Genomic DNA, 19,112 nt, shown 5'->3' on the forward strand with positions numbered 1-19,112 from the left:
TCTGCAAGGGGAGCCTGAAAGTCCCAGGAGAGCAATAGACTGTCTATAGCTTTTACAAGTTCTGCTGTAGGAGGAGGCTGAGATTGCAATTGCCAGGGGAGAAATATTTATGGGTCATGAACCTTCAGGCTGTGCCAGGAGAGCCTTCAGCTATTGTCAGGAGCATATATAAACTCTGCTTTTATGTTACTCAGTTGTCCACCCATGGGCAAATTGAATTCATGCCAGCGCTGCCAATATCTGCTGAACGGGTTGTAATTTTATTTTTTTTTTGTCATTTCTTTATGATGCATCGGGCAGAGTATGACAGATTTATTATTAAAGTCGTATGGGAGGCAAAAAGGTTTTCTCACTTTTTCTAGGGAAATCAAAGCCTTGTACAATCTGGAAAGCTCCATGAACAAGTGAGAAAATGAAGGGACCAGGAAAGTGAAAGGTGTTCAGACTAAATGAGGAGGTATTTTTTACTGAACTAATTTCTTTTTTCACTTCTTTGGAATTTGTACTTGCAGAGTGAAGGGGGGGGGCTCTCTCTTTTCTCCAAGTATTTAGGATTGCATCCTTTCCATTGCTGGGAAGCAAAGAAGTCACCCAATGTCCATTAGTTCATTATTCAGTAGTTCCCTGCAATAAACAAAAAAAATCTTTGACATTCCCATTAATTTCAAGGAGACAAATTAAATAATAAAAAAGTACTTTCTAAAAGAAGACAGAAAAACAGAATTCACACATAAGGTTTTAAAAATATCTTGTTCCCTTCTGTAAATCTTTCAGTAATTTATGAAGCCTTTTGAGATCATTTGTATTATATTGCAATAAAAATGGAAGCTATTATGACAGCAGGTGTCATTTGGTGCAAAGGAACATATATAATCAGCCATGAAACACCTTCCTGCTGAAAGAAGTCAGTCCTCAATTAAAGAGCAAGGCTAATGTCATTGCTGAGTATATTTATAAGGCAGCAACCACCATCAGAAGTAATGGCACAATTCAAATCAATTTCCAGAGGGCCTTGAACAGACCCCTTTCAAATTGTAAGAATATATTTATTAATAACTGAATCATGGTACAGCAGTAACGTAGCTGTGAGAAAAGCTTGGCCATTTTTTCCAGTGATATCTGTTTCTCTAATAAAAGATACTACCTCTTGCTCCAAACTTCTGCCTTTCTGAAATCATTCCTAGAACATAATCATACTATTTTTAACTAAAGAGCAGCAAACGGCCAGTAAACCTCCCCCCAGGTTTTTTTGCTGTTTTTCTCAGGCACTGTAATTTTGCATCCATTCTGCCTGCTATAACGCCAGGATAAAAATCACCTCTGCTTTGTCCAGAGCCCCAGCCTGACATGTGTAAAACATTGTTTTCACTCCAGTAGCAACCCCTGCAGATCATTCCTTACCCCAGTCTTCTGCAAAGCCATCTGTTAGCCCAGCAAAAAGATGGGGATCCTGACGCTGGTGTAGGAGGGATTGGAGCCTGAATGCCATTAAGTGCCAATGCCACAATGTCCCTGTGCTACAGCTGTTCCCACTGACAGAAAAATTTTTAAAAAAACACCAAAAAGCAGTGCAACCTCATAGGGAAGGTGCTATCATCAAGCAGCTACCAAGGTGTTGTGGTTTAACCCCAGCCGGCAACCAAGCGCCACGCAGCCACTTGCTCACTACCCTTGGTGGGATGGGGGAAAGAATCAGAAGGGTGAAAGTGAGAAAACTCATGGGCTGAGTTTAATAGGTAAAGCAAAAGCCGTGCACGCAAGAAAAGCAACACAAGGAATTCATTCCCCACTTCCCAAGGGCAGGCAGATGTTCAGCCATCTCCAGGACAGCAGGGCTCCATCACGCCTAACGGGGACTTGGGAAGACAAACGCCATCACTCCAAACAACCCCCCTTCCTTCTTCTTCCCCCAGCTTTATATACTAGATATGACATCCTATGGTCTGGGATATCCCTTGGGTCAGTCGGGGTCAGCTGTCCCAGCTGTGTCCCCTCCCAACTTCTTGTGCCCCCCCAGCCTGCTCGCTGGTGGGGTGAGAAGCAGAAAATGCCTTGGCTCTGTGTAAGCACCACGCAGCAGTAGGGAAAACATCTCTGAATTATCAACACTGTTTCCAGCACAAATCCAAAACACAGCCCCGTACTAGCTACTGTGAAGAAAATTAACTCTGTCCCAGCCAAAACAAGCACACAAGCAGACACCAGATGAAGCTACTCCCCTTGAGGTCCACAGGCATCCCTGCTGTCCCTTTGGTCCACAGGTGGGCTGTGGGCCGTACGGCAGCATCGGCACAGTGAGATGGGGAGGGGAGCGAGGGGGTCCCAGCACTTTTCCCTTCCCAGTCACACAGGGAGCACACGTGCCACTGACAAGGAGATCCCTGCGTGGTCTGTGAGAAGGCAAGTCACAGGAGAGGTGATGAAGAGATGGCATTCGTGAAAACTGGGTCTCCCAAAAGAGTTAAATAGACTTTTTTCTATGCCCTTGGGTGATCCAGCTACAGCACCTGTATTCAATTCTACCCAATTATCTACTGGAATTAGCATTATGAAATGTGAAATGCCAATTATTATTATTATTATGTATTTTAAAGGAGGTGTATGCCAAATAGCAGGACCCCCCCCCCCGTTCTTGTCCTAGGAAGTGTTTTAAGACCCATCTCCTGTTCCTGCCACTTGCCTTATCCCCCAGCAACTGGGCTTCCCCCCGTGCTCCCTCTCCTTGCCTGCAGCAGCTCAGGCAGGAGATGTCCCAGCCGCTCCTCTACCTTTCCAGGAGCTGCTTTTCGGGATGCCCATCGCAGCTCCCTCTGACCAGACCCCTCGCGCAGGAAGAGATCAACCTCTTAAGGGTCAGCGCTGGGTCTTATTCCCATTGAATCCACTTGCAAAATCCCTTACGCCTCCTCCAATGAGAACACGGTCGCTTTAAGCGTTTTAGAAAATCCTCTCTTTGTAGCCATAATTTCATGAGCAAGTGTGAGAGCAGGGATGGTTTTAAGCCAGCCTGGTCAGTGCCTCACCTTGATGCAAAGCCTGCGCTCGCCTGGTCTCGGTCTCCCTTCTGTACTGCACAAGAGCATTGCTGCCTTCCCGAGGAGACCCACCAGAATCAGCGACACCCCCAGAAAGATGCTCAACCCTCCGGGTTGCAATGTGGGACGTCAGTGAGGGGGACAGCACAGCATGAACCATGGGGACAGCATCCAGACAGTCTCACATAGTATGGAAAACTGGTAATCCTGAAAAGCACATACATTAGCAACCCACCCGTCTCTCCAACCAAGGTTCTTTTAAATATATAGGTATATGTAGTGTTGTATACATATGTAATTTTTTGTGGCAAGAAAAGAAAGTGTTTTCAAATTCTACACCCTCTGCTGTGGAAATAATTTATTTTTTCTTCTCTTTCTCAGTACTGGAAGCAAGAAAATTCAGCCCACCTCATGAGTGAGAGCTGAGCAAGCCAGGCTTCCTTTGCTTCAGACCTGCCACTGACACATAATTTAAGCTCTAAGTTTCCAAACCAGGGACACAAAAATGTTGTTTCCACCCACCACATCAACCTGCTGTGCAGAAAATCACATGCAAAAAATTCACTTCAGGTCTAAGTGCGTGACCAACCCCCAAAGTGCAAAAATAAACTGTTTTTCCCTTATTCCAGGGTCCCCCACCAGAAAAAAACATGAGTCTGTATCAGTAATCATGAGGGTTTGCAGAGACAAAACCTGAAGGTGGAGCAGAAGTGAGAAGTCCCTTGCCTGTAGGCAGGGACAGGCAGCATGGTGGGCAGGAGCCAAGGAAATCCCTAGTAGGGAGATGTGATCCTATAGCAGAGCCAGCTTGGCATTGAGAACTAATGTGCACTGAGTGAATGCATCGGAAACAACCAGGAAAGATAGGGAATGGTCCCAGGACTGAGGATGTGCCAAGGAGCCCTTTGCAGAGTGGCTCCAGTCTGGGACTGGGATGGCGGGGACCAGAGGGCTGGGGATGGCACAGGGCTCTGCAGCCCTGGGAGAAGGTGATTGCAGTCCCACGCCACGCTGGAATAGCCTAAACCATTTATCACACGGAAGTCTGTGTATAGTGACCCCCCAAAGGCTTATTATTAGGTCAGATGCTAGATTAATATCAGCAGGAGAAGCTGAAAAGCTCAGCCTCTGCAGTGTTCCCTGAGGAGGTAAAAATCCATAATACATGTAAAATCACCACAACATTAAAAGAAAACCCAAATGTTGTTACAAAGAAATCCCCAGAAATAGTCCCAAATTAGATTCTTGGTGTGAAGTTGAAGGGCATGTGCTTCTCAGATAGTGTTGGTAAACACCCCCCAGCTTAGATGACAGCAGCTAGTGCTGGGGGGCTTCATGCTTCAGCTTGCTACCAAATGTTGCAGGGTAGCTGTTGACGGAACATGGCCACTGGTTTCTCCAGTGACTGGTAGAAGTAATGCAAAAAAAGGGCTTTCTAGGGTTATGTCTCATAACATGCAAAGAAAACCACCTGCAGGTGAAAAGGCAGTACTAGAAACTGCCTTAATGCAAAAGCCCATATTTAGCAGTGATTTTAATTGCATCATCTGTTTAGGTACCTCTTGGTACTTGCTGCAAAGTATGTTTTCTCCAGTAATGTGACAGTACTGTCAATTCATTCTGCTCCTATTCCCCCAGCTAGGCTTTATTAGGGCTATTGCTCAACAACATAGTAAATAAATGTAATAAATCTGTTTAACTTGACAGATAATGCAGAAATTTTAAAAGTGCCACCCCCTCCAAACCCACATCTGACTTTTTTCCAAACTGTGGAATAATTTAGGTTGGATGGGGCTTGTGGAGGTCATCTGGTCCACCTCCTGCTCAAACACTTCAGCAGTTTTCTGATTTTTCATCCTGAGAGGAGGAAGAGCTCTCTCCCACTTACACCCTCAAACCCTACAGGGTTGAGATTTAAGAAATGTATCAGTCCTCAGCATTTTCCCTGCTGACTTAGGCAAAGCTTAGTTTCTAGTTTCTAGCGCTAGTTTCTAGTGCTCATACATTCCCAGAAACGGTACAGGGAGGCAAGGGGTGATTCATCACATGGATCATTTCCCAAGCTATCCAGAAAAAGGGCAGAAATTTCCCAATGACCTTTGGTGTAATACATACAAAAGCAGTTGGTGAAGGATAATAAAATGGAAGATGCAAATTGATGTAGATAAGCAGAAAGTAATGCACATGGGAAAAGATAATGCTTCTGTTGCAGACAGAGTGATAAACTCTGAACTAGCTGTTCAGGAAAGAGGCCTTGGCATGAGATAGTTTTGTGAAAATGTCAGCTCAGTGCTCGGCAGAGGTCAAATGGGAGGTTAGAAATGGAATTGGGAAAGGCAGAGCATGGGATGTCATGCTGGCTGTCAGCATACGATGCATGGTACAGCAATCTTCATTTCAGAAATGAAGGGGAACTGAGAAAGACATGAAAAGAGGGGACAGGGATGGCCAAAGGTTTCTGTGCAAAGAGTGAGTGAGCAGACTAGGAACCTTCAGTCTGGAGAAGACATTGCTGAGGAAGATGAGAGAGCTCCTCAAAATCACGAAAGATGTGGAGAATTCAACAGGAAATTATGTTTACTGCCTCACTGATATAGGAACCACAAAACATCTAGTAAATTTACTAGGTGGCAGATTCAAAACAGTGGGAAGGGATTTCTTTGTGCAATGCATGATAAGCTGTGGAGCTCCTTGCTGCAGGACACTGCAGGTGGTGAGATTTTGCATAGCTCCAAGGAAGAGCAGACCAAGCCAAAGAGACTTTTTTTCAAGGAATAATAAATGTAACAGCACTGCTCCTGGCTCAAGAAGTCAATGCAGGTCTGTCTCTTCCTTTTATCCACTTCACCACTCGAAAGACCTTTGGTTTGGCCCATGAATGCTATAATAACACAGTCATGATCGCGTCTCAGAGCTTTAGGTTCCAAAAGACAAAAGAGACATCCAGAAACTCCAAAAGACAAAGAGACATCCAGAAACGATGACTTGCAGAGCCCAGCATCTGGTTCCATGCTACCAGCCCTCAGGCAGATATGCCAAAGTTTCAGTCTGGCACAAAGCTGATGGGTGCAAATTAACCCATTCCAGGTTCTCCAAATACTTCTCAAGAAGCAGAGTGCCCAGAGGAGCACCTGACACCATGTTGCTCTGGATTTTTTCAGTCCATGCTAGGAGCACTCAAGCAAGATTTGCTGTATCCTTGAACCACAGCCTCAGCTGTTCTCATTGAACCAGATCTGTGAAGTGACCTGGCTGAACAAAAGATTTGTAAAGGCAAAATTTCTTTGTCTCAAAAGATACAATCAGTTTTCTTAAAATGGATCATTTCATGGATCTTTCCAAGGCAGAGAGACACAAAAGAAGCCAACCAGCCCAGTCTGAAGAGAGGAAGCCTCTGGGGAAGGATGAAATTCCTTCAGGTGCAGGAACCCCTTTAACTGCCCTGCTGCAAAGGGATGTGTGATGGGGAACAACCCCTGGTATTACAACCCCTTACTCTTTTTTGGTCTGCGCTGCTGTATTTTCCACACTGCTTACTAGATCCTCCATGCCCAAGAACACGTCTGCCTGTTTTGTTACTCAAAGCCTGAGTCAGAGAAAAAGCAAAAAACTATTTTATTGAACTGCCTGCTATGGCTTTGATTGAGAAATGTAACACCCAGAGATGAGTTATTGGCCCAACTGTCACCCATGAAATGTGTGCTATTGGTGACAGACTGAGAGTGTATTTGAGTGTGCATAGCACATTTGCACAGCTTTCACAATGGTCAGAGCCTGATTTTGCAGGTCCTTTACTTTCCCATCCACGTGTGGTACAGTCTCCCTGACTGCTGGCTCCCTGCAGCCTGCAGAACACCAGAAAAACTCAGTTTGACACAGTTTTAATTTACATCTCTATGGTTTCGGGTTTTTAATGATGTAATTTATGGGTTTGAGAGCACTGGTGCCATGAATGCGAAGCAAACCTTCGAGACAGCCCACACGGTTCATGGTGTAGCTGCCATAACGCTGTGTCAATCACTCCAGCTCTGAGCACAGAAGGCTGCGGTGGCACTATTAGATTTCAAATAAAGATCACTCATGGGGGAACTGGGTAATTCCTCTGCATGGAGCTGTCTATTTCAGATGCCTGAAAGAGAAAATGGAACTAAATATCGTTCATTATGCTTAACTCATCTGATTTTTAAAAGAAGAAATTTGGTTTGAAATGGCCCATGGCTTCAAAGCTCTTCCCTCTGGAGGTCTGGGTATTTCAGCCACCTGAGGCTGGGAGGGAAGGGTGTGCCATTTGCTTTCCACTCTTCAATTTCATTTCTAAAGGATGAAATGCAATTAAAAATGTCTCCATGTGAAGACAGGTCCATAGCTGTGAACGTCCCTGTGTCAGGCTGCATATTACAGGTACCACAAGAATTTCCCTTCATTTACTGCCCATCAGAAGAAAGGCTGTGCATGGAGAGCGAGGCTCACTGTCTGCTTCCCTTCTGTACTGCTCACCGTACCAGCGGACAGACCAGTGATGATCAGTGAAACAGCACCAAGCAGAGCTCTACGAGCTGTGGTTTAACATCTTTGATCCCTGGGCACTTAGCTCTGAATTACAGCTTCATCACTGCTGTGCAATGAGGGTTAAGAAGATGGGTCACGCTCCTCTGTTTGGTATGCTACCTTTCAATTAGTACATCACTGGCAATTAGCTCAGGATTGCCAAGACCCACTCATCACCTTCCCACTATGGACATATCAGGTTGTGCAAGCTCATAGCACCTCAGGGAAAAGCCCAGCTTCTCCAAGCTACTTCCACATTGCCTTCCAAGCACCATCAGCCATCGGGCTGCAAGTGGTGGCTGCAGTTTTGCCCCATCATGAGGACATTCAGGAATGTTCAAGGGCTCTGTAAGCCTCACTGAAGGCTGTAAGCAGTATGCACCTGGACCTGGAAAAAAACCCAGGCACAGATGGGTTTAGGAGTCCCCCTTAACTGCATCCACAGGCTGCAACTGCTTTTTGTACAGGTAGCCAGAAAATGCAGTAAAAGGATCCTCGCAGAATCAGGAAATGGGGGTTACAGCCCTCATAAGTGCACGGCTTCAGGTCCCTTGCTCAGGCCTTTTCCTTCAGCAGCCTTTTAACACAGAGCGGACACCCCATCTTGCTCCAGGTACCTGACATCTGCTACAGGATGAGCTGAGCTGCACCTTCAAGCTCTGCTTCTCTGTTGGGAACCCGGAATGAGCCGTTCACGTGTCAGCTTTTACTTGGTAGACATCTACCCAGGGCAAATCCACCCTCGTCCCCCCAGTCTGGGCCTCTCCTGATTGCTTAAAAGTCAGAGACCTGACACACCATTACCTGTAGGCAGGGGTAGAGGCACATTTCTCCTGAACGTCTCCTAACTCCTGCTGCATCTTCCCTGTGCTATCTGCTACTGTCTTATTCTGATTTATCTGCAGGAGTCAGGACTTGTGGAACCCACAAAACCTTCAAAGGGAAAGAAAATACCCCCAAAACCAGGCTGGTCTACTCACCAGCTAAAATCCTTTTTCTGCCTCACCACAACTATAGGAGCTAGTCCAGCACAGATGAGCACAGACCATCTTGCCTCACTCTGGCAAGCTCTGCTGAAGTCCTCGCCTGAGCTGAGCCAACGCCTTCTCTGGGAAGGCTGGATTTCCCCCTAAGAATCCGGTTCCTGGTATAATGTTAAGTGTTCGGGACGTCTCTGAAAGGCTTTAGTTTATTATATACACTGCATTTGTAATGGCTTGCCATGAGAGTTGTGTCTGATATCAGATATATCTCACATATCTGGCTATGCAATGTATTTTGCAAAGATGTAATTAATTGCACCTTCCAAGGCAGGGAACCTAAGCAGCTATTTTAAACTCTAATTTATATTAAAGCAAGTAAAGTTAATTGCCTGTCCATAAAAAATGAAAAAGAAATATGTACTTTGGAAGATGGCCACAGGTCTCCAATCGATATAAATTTAATGTGCTTTTACGTATCTCAGAGTAAAATTGCATTTCAGTACTTTATTCTGTATTCTAGGAATTCCTTGACAACACACTGCTAGGAAATCAGGTCACTCACAAATGTCCTCTGAAGGTGTGGGAAGGCCAAGTTCTGTCGAATCAAAAGGATACACATCACCATCCCATGGCAAAGGGAAAGCTGGCTTCTTTGGTTTATAAAAACCAAGGTAATTTGGAAAATAAACAGCACATGTGTTATGTATTTTTTTAATAAGTAATAATTAATATTGTAATCTTTATAACCCAGCTATGTGCAGAAAAAATACATACTGTTTTTTAATCCTCTACCATTCCTCATGGCACTGAGACTTTTTGCAGGAATAAGAAAAAAAAAACAACACTCAGTCTAGTTTGAACTGGAAGATCAGGCCAAATGTAAGTGTTTTACAAACCTTTGGGGGGATGTGGTAGTGAACCTCCTGTCACTTTCAGACACAGAAAACTGTTACCTCTGATTTTGGGTGGTTGCAGGAGAACAACCAAACGCTCAAGAGCTGAACTTGTCAAAACCTTTTTTGGCTTGGAAGTCTCATGACTTTTGGCTTCTGACAAGAATTTTACTACCCCTTGGGTTTAGCTGAACTGAAAATATTCTTAGAAAAGGAGATTGCCTGATATCTCTGCAATCGTGGACGCAACCGAAGCCAGAACATTCAGAGGGAGGCTGAACTGAGTTAAGAGAGCAGAGGATTTTTATTTGGATCAAAATGCATTTAACTCAAACAATTGTCACTTTTGAGAAAAAATATAATTGTATTGTAAGACTACTTTGCTCTTTGGGAAGCTCGACACGCTCACTGGGATGAGGCATGTACACAACCTGGCACAGCTCTTGTAAGAACTAAGTCCACTAAAGATCATGATAATACCTAATTGAGTCATGGAGATAGATAAACATGCTCAAAATCACACAAGCTGCTTGCACAGAATGATCACTTTTCATAATGTGATTTCATAAAGGTGAGTTTTATTATAACAGAGGGAAAAAGTTGTTCCTGATTCTGAATTTTGCCTTTTAAAATTGCATGAGTGAAACTAGAAGGGAAAAGACTATCCAGCTGAAACCAAATATCTCTATTACCTAATGAATGATCTCTGATTATAGCACTAGTGTCCATAATTAATTAGAATCCACCAAGATAGTCCATTTCAGTATTTCTAATTTTATCATTTGGCAATTAATCTACTTTTGGTGACATAGTGCTTACTGTAAAAAGAAACTGCTGTCTGCTCTCAAGCTTTGTTAGACAGAGAAGGACCTGAAAAATAAATGAGGTGCATTGTACATGCATTTTTTAGCAGTTGAGAACACTGCAAGGAAGAGCAGGTGTGCAACACAGGTAAATCTTCCCGGTCACCTGAAATGTCTGGTTTTACATTCATGTATTTGAATATGTCTGTAAATCAATGACACTCTTAATCTCAGGAAGGTTTTTGCATATCATGAATTGTTACTTACACTCTATTTTGCACAGTACCTGTCACAGCATCCTAGCTCCATTTATGGGTTTCTGAAGAAGAAATGTTATGCCAATAGAAATAATAGTAATTATTATTATTGGTAGAATGAAGGGATGGCAATGAAAGCTTGAAAAGCAGTGTAGCAAAAACCAGTTCATCCACCACAATAGTCTCTCAGAGGCGAGATTGTCCCTAGAAAATTGTTTCATCATCCCTTCAGAAAAAGTGGGTATAAATCCATTTACCTTACTTGGCACTATCCCCACTACAGTAAGGTGAACCTGGTTGTTTGTCCTGCAGAGTAGTCCTTGGGATTTCATCCGAAGAGAATTTGGGTGAGGAGATGTGTGCCTCCACACATACAAGTGACAGCACACTCAATTTTCTTGACTCATTTGTCATCATTGCCTGATGAGCTGTGATGTGTGGCACCCCTGACAACACCTCCTTCACATCTCACTGAGCCACAGAAGTGGCAGCAGGACTTAGTGGAAGTCCGGAGAACTGAGATACTCTGAAGTTGTCACAGAAGATCTCAAACCTTATACTTCCTTTGCCTCTCCCTGTGCCTATGCCAGCAACTTCTGCTATCCCAAAGCATAAAAGATTTGACTAAAATACTTGCTTACTGCAGTAGCTCTTCTATATACAGCACACCACCTGACTGATCAAGTATCTAAAGGTTCAGATGCAAAAGCAGCAGGACTTTTGGCTAACATAAACCTCTTCTGTAATGCCCAAGGTTTTCTCACTTCTTAAAGTGGCTGCCAAACAGATTTGCTTATCAGTTTTTAAACAATCTCTCTTCTTTGTGCTTGCTCCCTGCAAGAGCAGTTTTCTTCCAAATTTTCATAAATTTCTCATGGGCTTGCTGAAGATCAGTATTGCAGTTGCTGAGTGCACAGAAAGTATCAGTGCTTGATAAAGAGGGCTTGCTTATTGCCCATTCAACGTAGCCTGGAGAAGATGGGAAAGATGTGGTCTAGCCAAGACTGGGTGATACCCACTCCACCCCACTTTGCAATCCCAGCTCGGCCATGCCAGACCCACACATCCCTGACAGACGTGTGGAGCTCAGTCCCAGCACTGGGATTTGTGCACAGGAAGCAAACCTCTTCAATGACTGGCCTGTAACTGGAATTCAGGCACAGAAAGTTTTGAGCTCACCATTGTTCCACAGTAAACTCAGGGACTTGACCTAGAGAGAGAGGTAAAGGGCAGGCTTTAAAGGACTGACTTTCTTCCTGCCAGGAACAATCCCCCATAGGCAATTTTCAGGTAGCCATCCTGTTTTGGAGACTGAAAGAATTTATCAGGATGATTTCCAAGCTGACCTAAGTTACAGAGGGTGGTCTTCAACCTGTTTAATTTTCAGCTGTAGGTGAAGCCAAAATGTCCTGCTGTATTCTCACTTCCATGAACCATGGCCCTGTAAAACCTTGAGAAGCAAAGCCTCTCATTTTCAGTTTGACAGTTCTTTTATTACAATAAATTCTAAATATACCTTTGAACTGGCAGGTTTACTAAGACTGTCACCTTTTTCTTTTTCTTCTTCTTTTATTTCAGGTCTCAGATTCCTTTTCTATAGAAGCTATTAGCTTTGCACTGAGAAATACAATGAGGAATGCTTCAATGACACCAAGATGCAGCACTAGGTGCAATGCTATATTCTGAGTAAATGATACCATTCAAAGGGCAGAGCAGAGCATGAATAGCATTGATTTCCAGAACAGCTATTTCAGTACTTAGCAAAGTTTGATCAGACTGCTCTCCTTCACTGCTTGAATTGTTAAGAGTCTGTGTCCCACCCTGGCACGCAGCAATATGGCCTGGGCCATACTTAAGCTCATCACCTCCTGCAGGGGTGCCAGCATTACATTATGCCTGCGCTTGCCACCCCAGCCTCATGGAAAACACAACAGCATCTCACACTACCACTGTGGGCTAAGGTAGGAGCTTCCAAACTGCACTTTGCTCTCCACAAGGGTTTACGAAGCAGGCTTTTATCATCAAAGCACTCTGTGACCTATCCCAACGGTATCTGAAATCACCTGGGGCTCAAGGATGAAAGACTGACTGGTGGCTGAGACCCTCCAAGGGTGAAGCCATGCAGGAGGACACTCTTTGGAGACCATCCAAGCCAGTGGGATGCTCTCGCAAAAACCTCAAAAACAAGAGCAGCAGCATCACTTCCAGAGAACAATTTATCTAACAGATTTCATCTACCTCAGGATAATGTGAACTACAGCTTGAAACTGCTGCCTTCTTTGCTTTAACTGTAAGTGGAGTCTAGAGAACCAGCTCAGGTGTAAAAAATTACATCTACAAGTTTGAACAGGTGACTCCACCTCCAAGCAACTAGTTGCACTATGCCTGCCTATCCAAATAGCCATAATAAAACCAAAAGGTTTGCAGCCATAACCCATAAATTCATATCACTTTTCAGAGTAAGTTATATGAAATTGAAGTAAGCACATTTTGTGGATGACTTGAAAAGAGGAAAGGACCTATTGTTTGTTTAAGTCTACCACTGCGTAAAACCTATTTTTTTACAGATTTTGAAGCATTTTCTATGTAATGTCTTACTTTTGGTAAAACACGATGTTTTAAACCAATTTCTGGTTTTGATAGTTTTATGAAAATAACTTTCAGCCATTTTACAAGCACAAGTGTGTGTGAATAAGCTGTTGTCTCATTAGAATGCCCTTCATCCACCTGAATAACTCAGTATTGGCCACATTTCAGAGCACAAATCTTGGCAGAGAAATAGCCTGGCTATATATCCAAAACTAGCACTGAGCACACTTTCTATGGCATGCTAACCTTGCATACCTTGAAAGTGTATGAGTATTTTAAGAAGGTTAAAATGTTGTTGCCAGTTTGTCAATTACTTCATTTCACCAATTACCACAGCTTCAGCACATTTTTAGATTAGGTCTCCTGAAGCTGCTGCCAAATTAGAAAAGGGAGTGGGTTGGATCTATAGAGCCACTGAGGGAGTGAGAGTCCCTGTGCCACCACAGCTGGAGGCTAGAGACTTGTTTACTTCAGTTTTATCCTATTTTCTGAACATTGAACTGGCAATCTTGATTGCTGCTGAGGAAAGAAACAGAAATTGTTGCATTTTTAAAGTTCCAAATTCTTCATGTAGTGCTGTGGAAAGGTGACATTGTGGGCAAGAGCTGGGCCAGCAGAGAGGACTGTGATAGGACCGATCTTTCCAAAGATAAATTGGCTGTAAAATCATGTGTTCCTGATCCTCTTGCTGCTCCTCCACCAACAGCTCTCCTCCTTCATGGCCCACCCTATCTACCCACAGCCTGCTCTGTGGGAGCTGTCAGGCCCTCGGCAGGGGGACAGGCGTATCTTTACAATCACAGCAGTTACCAGAGCAGCTCTGCTCACTGGGGTCTGGTTCATGCCTCCCACCATTTCCAATCCATTGTCCCCTCTTCCCTGCTCTCTCACTGCTCCTTTCAGCTGCCTCTCAGATGTGCAGAAGGCCATCACTCCAGCACAGGTCCCTGCCTAGAGAAAACCCTTCCCTTACACATCACCCCCTCTGCTAGTGTTTCACATACAGCTTTACTGTCCTGTTCATCCCCCAGCGCTTTCCCTGCATCACCCCCATCTGCTCACCTCCTCCCTGCCTCTCTGATAACTGGGTAGTCAGTGAAAGCAGCAAAAGGCCAGTAGGGTTAAAGTTTGTCTTGTCAAATCTCAAATCATCCACTTTCAATCCCGGCTGGTTCCTTCAAGGAGAAACAAAAAAAAAGACCCAAAACATAGAAGCATGAAAATGCCTTTGCAAAGGTTGAATGCTGATGTTTAGTTTCTTGACATGATGAATTTACCCAGAAAAGCTGTATTTCAAGCTTACAAGAATCTGTTAAGAAAAAGACACTGTAAATAGCTGGGCAGACAGCGAGACATTGTGGCCATGACCATTACCTTTCTCAGGTAATATCCTTGTCAAAGACAATAAGACTGCTCTGCACATGTGGGATGCAGAACCAGCCACTGAATAGACAAATTCCAGCTTATTTCATCAGCCATAATATAAATCCTGAGTCCATCAGTGCTTGTATAGAAATGAAAGCTGTTTTTATGACCAATGCAGAAGAAAGCCCTTCAAATGCCCACTTCAGAATCTGCCGTCCTTTCTTGCACGCTTCTGACTCTTTCAATCCCTTTAGCTTTCTGCTATGAGTGCAGTTTTAGCAACAACAGGAACAAGGAAGTAACACCAACAAATTGGCTTAGCACCATGTGTGAATTCTTATTTACAAGCTACAGACAGCAGCATTTTTAACCTTGGCTCAGCTCTAGCTGCAGCAAGCGAGTCTGAAACCAGCCCCACATGACAAGGCTGACAGCAAGCAGAGCACAGCCTCACCTCCAGCTCTGCTCCTCGATCCTCAGGCTGGCTGAGTCCCACACCACTGACATGGTCAGGTATTGCCATCGATGTGTCACTGCGTCAGCAGAGGATCGGGGACTCGCTATGCACCAATACAACCTACTGCTGCCCATGGGTTCCCCAGGCCACTTCTTTTGTGATTTCTGACCTTCCGATTTTCTCACCTCCTCCAAAAAGGGCTATTCTTCTTGCTGTTCCCATCATTTTTCTGCTCCACGGGGCAGTAAAATATTCAATGGTGCCTGAAAGGAGAGCAGACACTAATCAAGACTGAGCATGAGCCTGTACAGGGAGGAGTCAGAGGTCCTGGTTCCCATTCCCTGGAGCACGTTAGTATACCAAGAAGAGGGGCAGAAGCAGAAGCTCTGGACTTGTCTTTCCCCTGTCTTACTCACATGTCTCCAGGTCTCCTTTGTCTCTCTGTTGCATTTATACATAGCTGGTTATAAATATCACCACAGGAAATTCAGTGGTTTGGGTTTTTTTATCTAGCTGACTTTCCTCATGTTTTCCCATGTTTCTTACAGCACATGGGAGAGAGGAAAATCCGTCATCCTTTTTCACAGTTTTTCAGCACGGTATCCAGTGAGGCAGTAAGTCAGGTTTCAAATCTCTATATTTTGGCAAAGTTTTCACTGGGTTAATTTGAAATACGTAAAGAGATAATGATATCTTCATGATTTCTTTTTTCATATTAGATGAATTACACCAAACCCTCTCCAGAATGATGGAGGGTCCTGTTTATTACTCCCTCTTCAGTCTCCATCACTTGTCCTTGCTGTTGCCCCAAAACATTTAGAGCTGTTCTAATATCTCTTCCAAATGTACTAAAATACAATTTGCCTGTTGCTATTGCAAGATGCCAAAGACCAGATGAAATGATTGATTTTTTTGCTTGAATCTGAGAAAGAGACTCCCGGGAGATAACAACAAAGTATAAATAACATCCACTCTGGTGCACCTGACAAATACAAGCCATAAAAAAAAAAAAAAAAAGGCTGTAACATGCTCCAACAAACTTAAGGTCTTTCATATAAGAGACTAAAAGCCTCAAAAATGACAATGTGCATGCACAAAAAAAGCAAAAATATAAACCACCCAAAAACCAGAAGAAATTAAGAGTATAATTTTTCTTTGGTTTCTGCAGAAACAGAGAGTCTATTATGTAACAGAGCTGAGATGACCCTAAAAAAGACCATAAACAAAAAAAAACAACAACAACAAAAAAGAAAGTGCTTGCTAGCTTGACCTGGAGATAAACTCCTTCCTGATCCTAAACCTACTGTCTGGATCTAGGAGGCTGTGTCTATCTAGATTTCAGCCCTGCCACACAATAAGATATTTTGGGATAATGATTTTTTTTTGCAATGTAAATCAGGCTTGGCAGTGTGACTAAGCTGAGACTCCCAAATACATTTCATTTTAGTGTGAGAGTCATTATTAGCATGCAGAAGTCCTAGGGCTAGCCTGTCAAAAATGGTACAAGCCCTGCCCTGTGATGTGCATATGGGGCACAAGAGGCAGGTATAGCTGGCAGAGAAGGAAAGAGCAGAGAGAAACAAACCAGTGCTAGGACTGTTCACAGCCCACCTTCTGTATAACCAGCACTGACATTTTTAAAATGTCACAGCGGGGAAGATTTTATTGCAGAATCTGAATGCAAGCAGTGAGGGAACTTTGCCGCTATTCATCTGGAGCTCCTCCACACATATAGGAAGGAAGACATCCAGCAAGTAATCTTCCACAGGTAACTTCACAATTTCTCTTACACCCTCTCTTAAGCCAGGGGAGAAAATGTGAAGTTACTTGCTGGAAGATTTTACAACTGGTTTATCCAAGCTGTCAGATATTCGTGGAACAAAATCAAGAGCTGATGGAGAAAACTCCAGTTTGGCAAGACTGAGGGATTTTGCAGAAATGTATTTATTTCAAGAAACCTGCAAGAAGTCCAAGTAAGGCTGGATGTTTTAATAAAAGCCAGAGAGAGAAAGACCTCATCTGACCTGCAAGCTCTGAATGCTGCTGGTTCATCATGAGTGTTAAAACTGAAATGGCCTATAGATGCCATGTCAGAGAGAACTCAACAGCGGCCAAGAATAACCAGTAATCAACGGTGGCCGATGCAAAGCCCAGGTTCCAGCCCTGCTTGTGCCTGAATCAGGGAAGCAGTGACACCTATATACATTGCATCCCAACAGAGCCCTCTTGTCATTACACATCTCATTGTTCTTAGTGAACAGATTTTGAAAAGTTTGCAGTTTCATTTTGACACAAAATGAAACCACATTTTGGAACTGCAACAGTTCTTCATGAGATGGAGTTCTTGTTTTCCAGCCCAACTCAGCCTTAAGCCTTAGTTTTCAATGCCTAATGCAAACAATTTGAAACAGGAACACTGAAAGGCCTGGATGCATTCTGAGCATGACTATTACAAATCAATAAGCATAAACCATATTTTTAACTCACGCCTTCTCCATAAATTCAAACTTCACCGTAAGTAAAGAAAGTAAAGTAGAAATCTTCCCACAAGTTTGAAAGCAAACCACTTCCAAATCTCCCCTCGCCTGTTTAAATTATGCTGAATGCCATAGAAAGCATACCCTTTAGAAATAACAGATGATTAAACAGCGTGCTTCACCTGTAAATAAGCATGGAATTTGGTGTGTTAGATATGTTATTTGAGTTGCACCTACCAGTCAAGCTCAAGTCCTGTGACTATTTATTTACCAGAGAGATTCCAGGTTTTTTCTTTTGAAATAAATGCCAAGTGATGAATTGCTTTTGACTCCAGTGATATGGAAATCGAACTGCTGCCCATACATGTAAACCTTTTGCTGGGGAGCCATCTGCAAGCCAAACACAAAACTCTAAGATTATTATTCCAAGCCAGCATGAAATACTGCAAAATATAAACTCAACACCCAGTTTCAGTCCTGCTAATGTGCACACAACATAAGGCTCAAATAAAAATGTTCAGCTGTGAATATTTGTCTTATTGTTAGCCCCATTGTGTTTAGAGGTTTAGTACACCTTTGGTTGCTTCTCATCTCCTAAATAAACAACACAGAAAGCCATTTTCTTTGTGGCAATTACATCCTAACATCTGCAAGACAGAAGGAACATGACAAAGATACACAAAATGTAAGAAGAGATTTCCTGGTGTTTGCTGCATTTCAATGGAATGTTTAAAAGATGGGAAAAGTTTTACTGATTGCAGAATATACTGTCAAGAACCAGCAGCTTTCTGATGTGTGGTAATCTAAGCTGCACTCTCATGCCTCCAGCCAAAAATTGTAGTGAGGTGCCAGTGGGCTCCAGAAATCTCTCTGATGTTTCAGTTGCGATTCTCCACCTATGGACACTTGGCAAATCATGCAGTTGTGTCACATGTTTTTCTCCAGTTTATTCTCTGAAGACATAGGAAAAAGCTTTCTGAACCTCCCCATTAGAAAAAAATACTACCTGGCAAATCTAGCGTCTCTCTCAAATATATGCCATGGTATTGTGCAGTGCAAGCGCTTACGATATTAACGGAAACTAAGGAGAAACCATGCCTCTCACTTGCCTTTCAGACACTAAAGTGAACATTCGTTATTATATCTATGAGCATAACTTGGCAAGTTGCATAAGCCCAGCTGGAAAAGGTGCACAGTAATGAAATAAACTAGTACAAATGGGATCTGAACAGTAAAAATTGATTATAAAAGCAGTAGGTGATTGCCTTTACTAAATGGTTACACTACTGTCAAAACTAATGGTTGCAACAGCTCTGCAGTCACCGATAATTAATTCATAAGGCACCTTCATAAAACGCTATGCATTAAAGAAGATGTTGTAAAATAACAACAATTAGAAAACTCAATGTACTCTAAAATGCAGAAACTGAATGCAGAGATGAATCAAGAAAGGAAGGGCTGTGTTTTAGCAACTATGTTCTTTCTCTCCAATTTGGATTTAAATGCTGTCTTGTAGGACACAAGTGTCTAGACGCTGCCAGTTAATGTGCATCTGGTAAAATTAAAGGAAGTAGTAGTGACACACACAATTTCTCCCGCGTGTCTGACCATGAATCTTTGGTGACAGTGACTAAGGTACACTAATTATGATTGCAGGGAGGAGACACCAGGACTATCCACCCTTCCATCAGAAGTGTTACATCTA

General features: G+C 43.2%; 1 long non-coding RNA gene across 1 annotated transcript in view; it reads right to left on the reverse strand.

Annotated features, from left to right (window-relative positions):
• Positions 1-258: 258 nt before the first annotated feature.
• LOC138690111 (uncharacterized) overlaps positions 259-19,112 on the reverse strand; it is a 50,198-nt gene continuing 31,344 nt past the window's right edge. Inside the window, exons 3-4 of the long non-coding RNA XR_011328909.1 lie at positions 3,024-3,242; positions 259-624 (exon numbers count right to left, since the gene is read on the reverse strand). This is a non-coding gene — a long non-coding RNA (uncharacterized lncRNA). The remainder of the gene's footprint in view (positions 625-3,023; positions 3,243-19,112) is intronic.

The sequence above is a fragment of the Haliaeetus albicilla genome, chromosome 20 (assembly GCF_947461875.1).
Source record: "Haliaeetus albicilla chromosome 20, bHalAlb1.1, whole genome shotgun sequence".
Lineage (NCBI taxonomy): Eukaryota > Metazoa > Chordata > Aves > Accipitriformes > Accipitridae > Haliaeetus > Haliaeetus albicilla.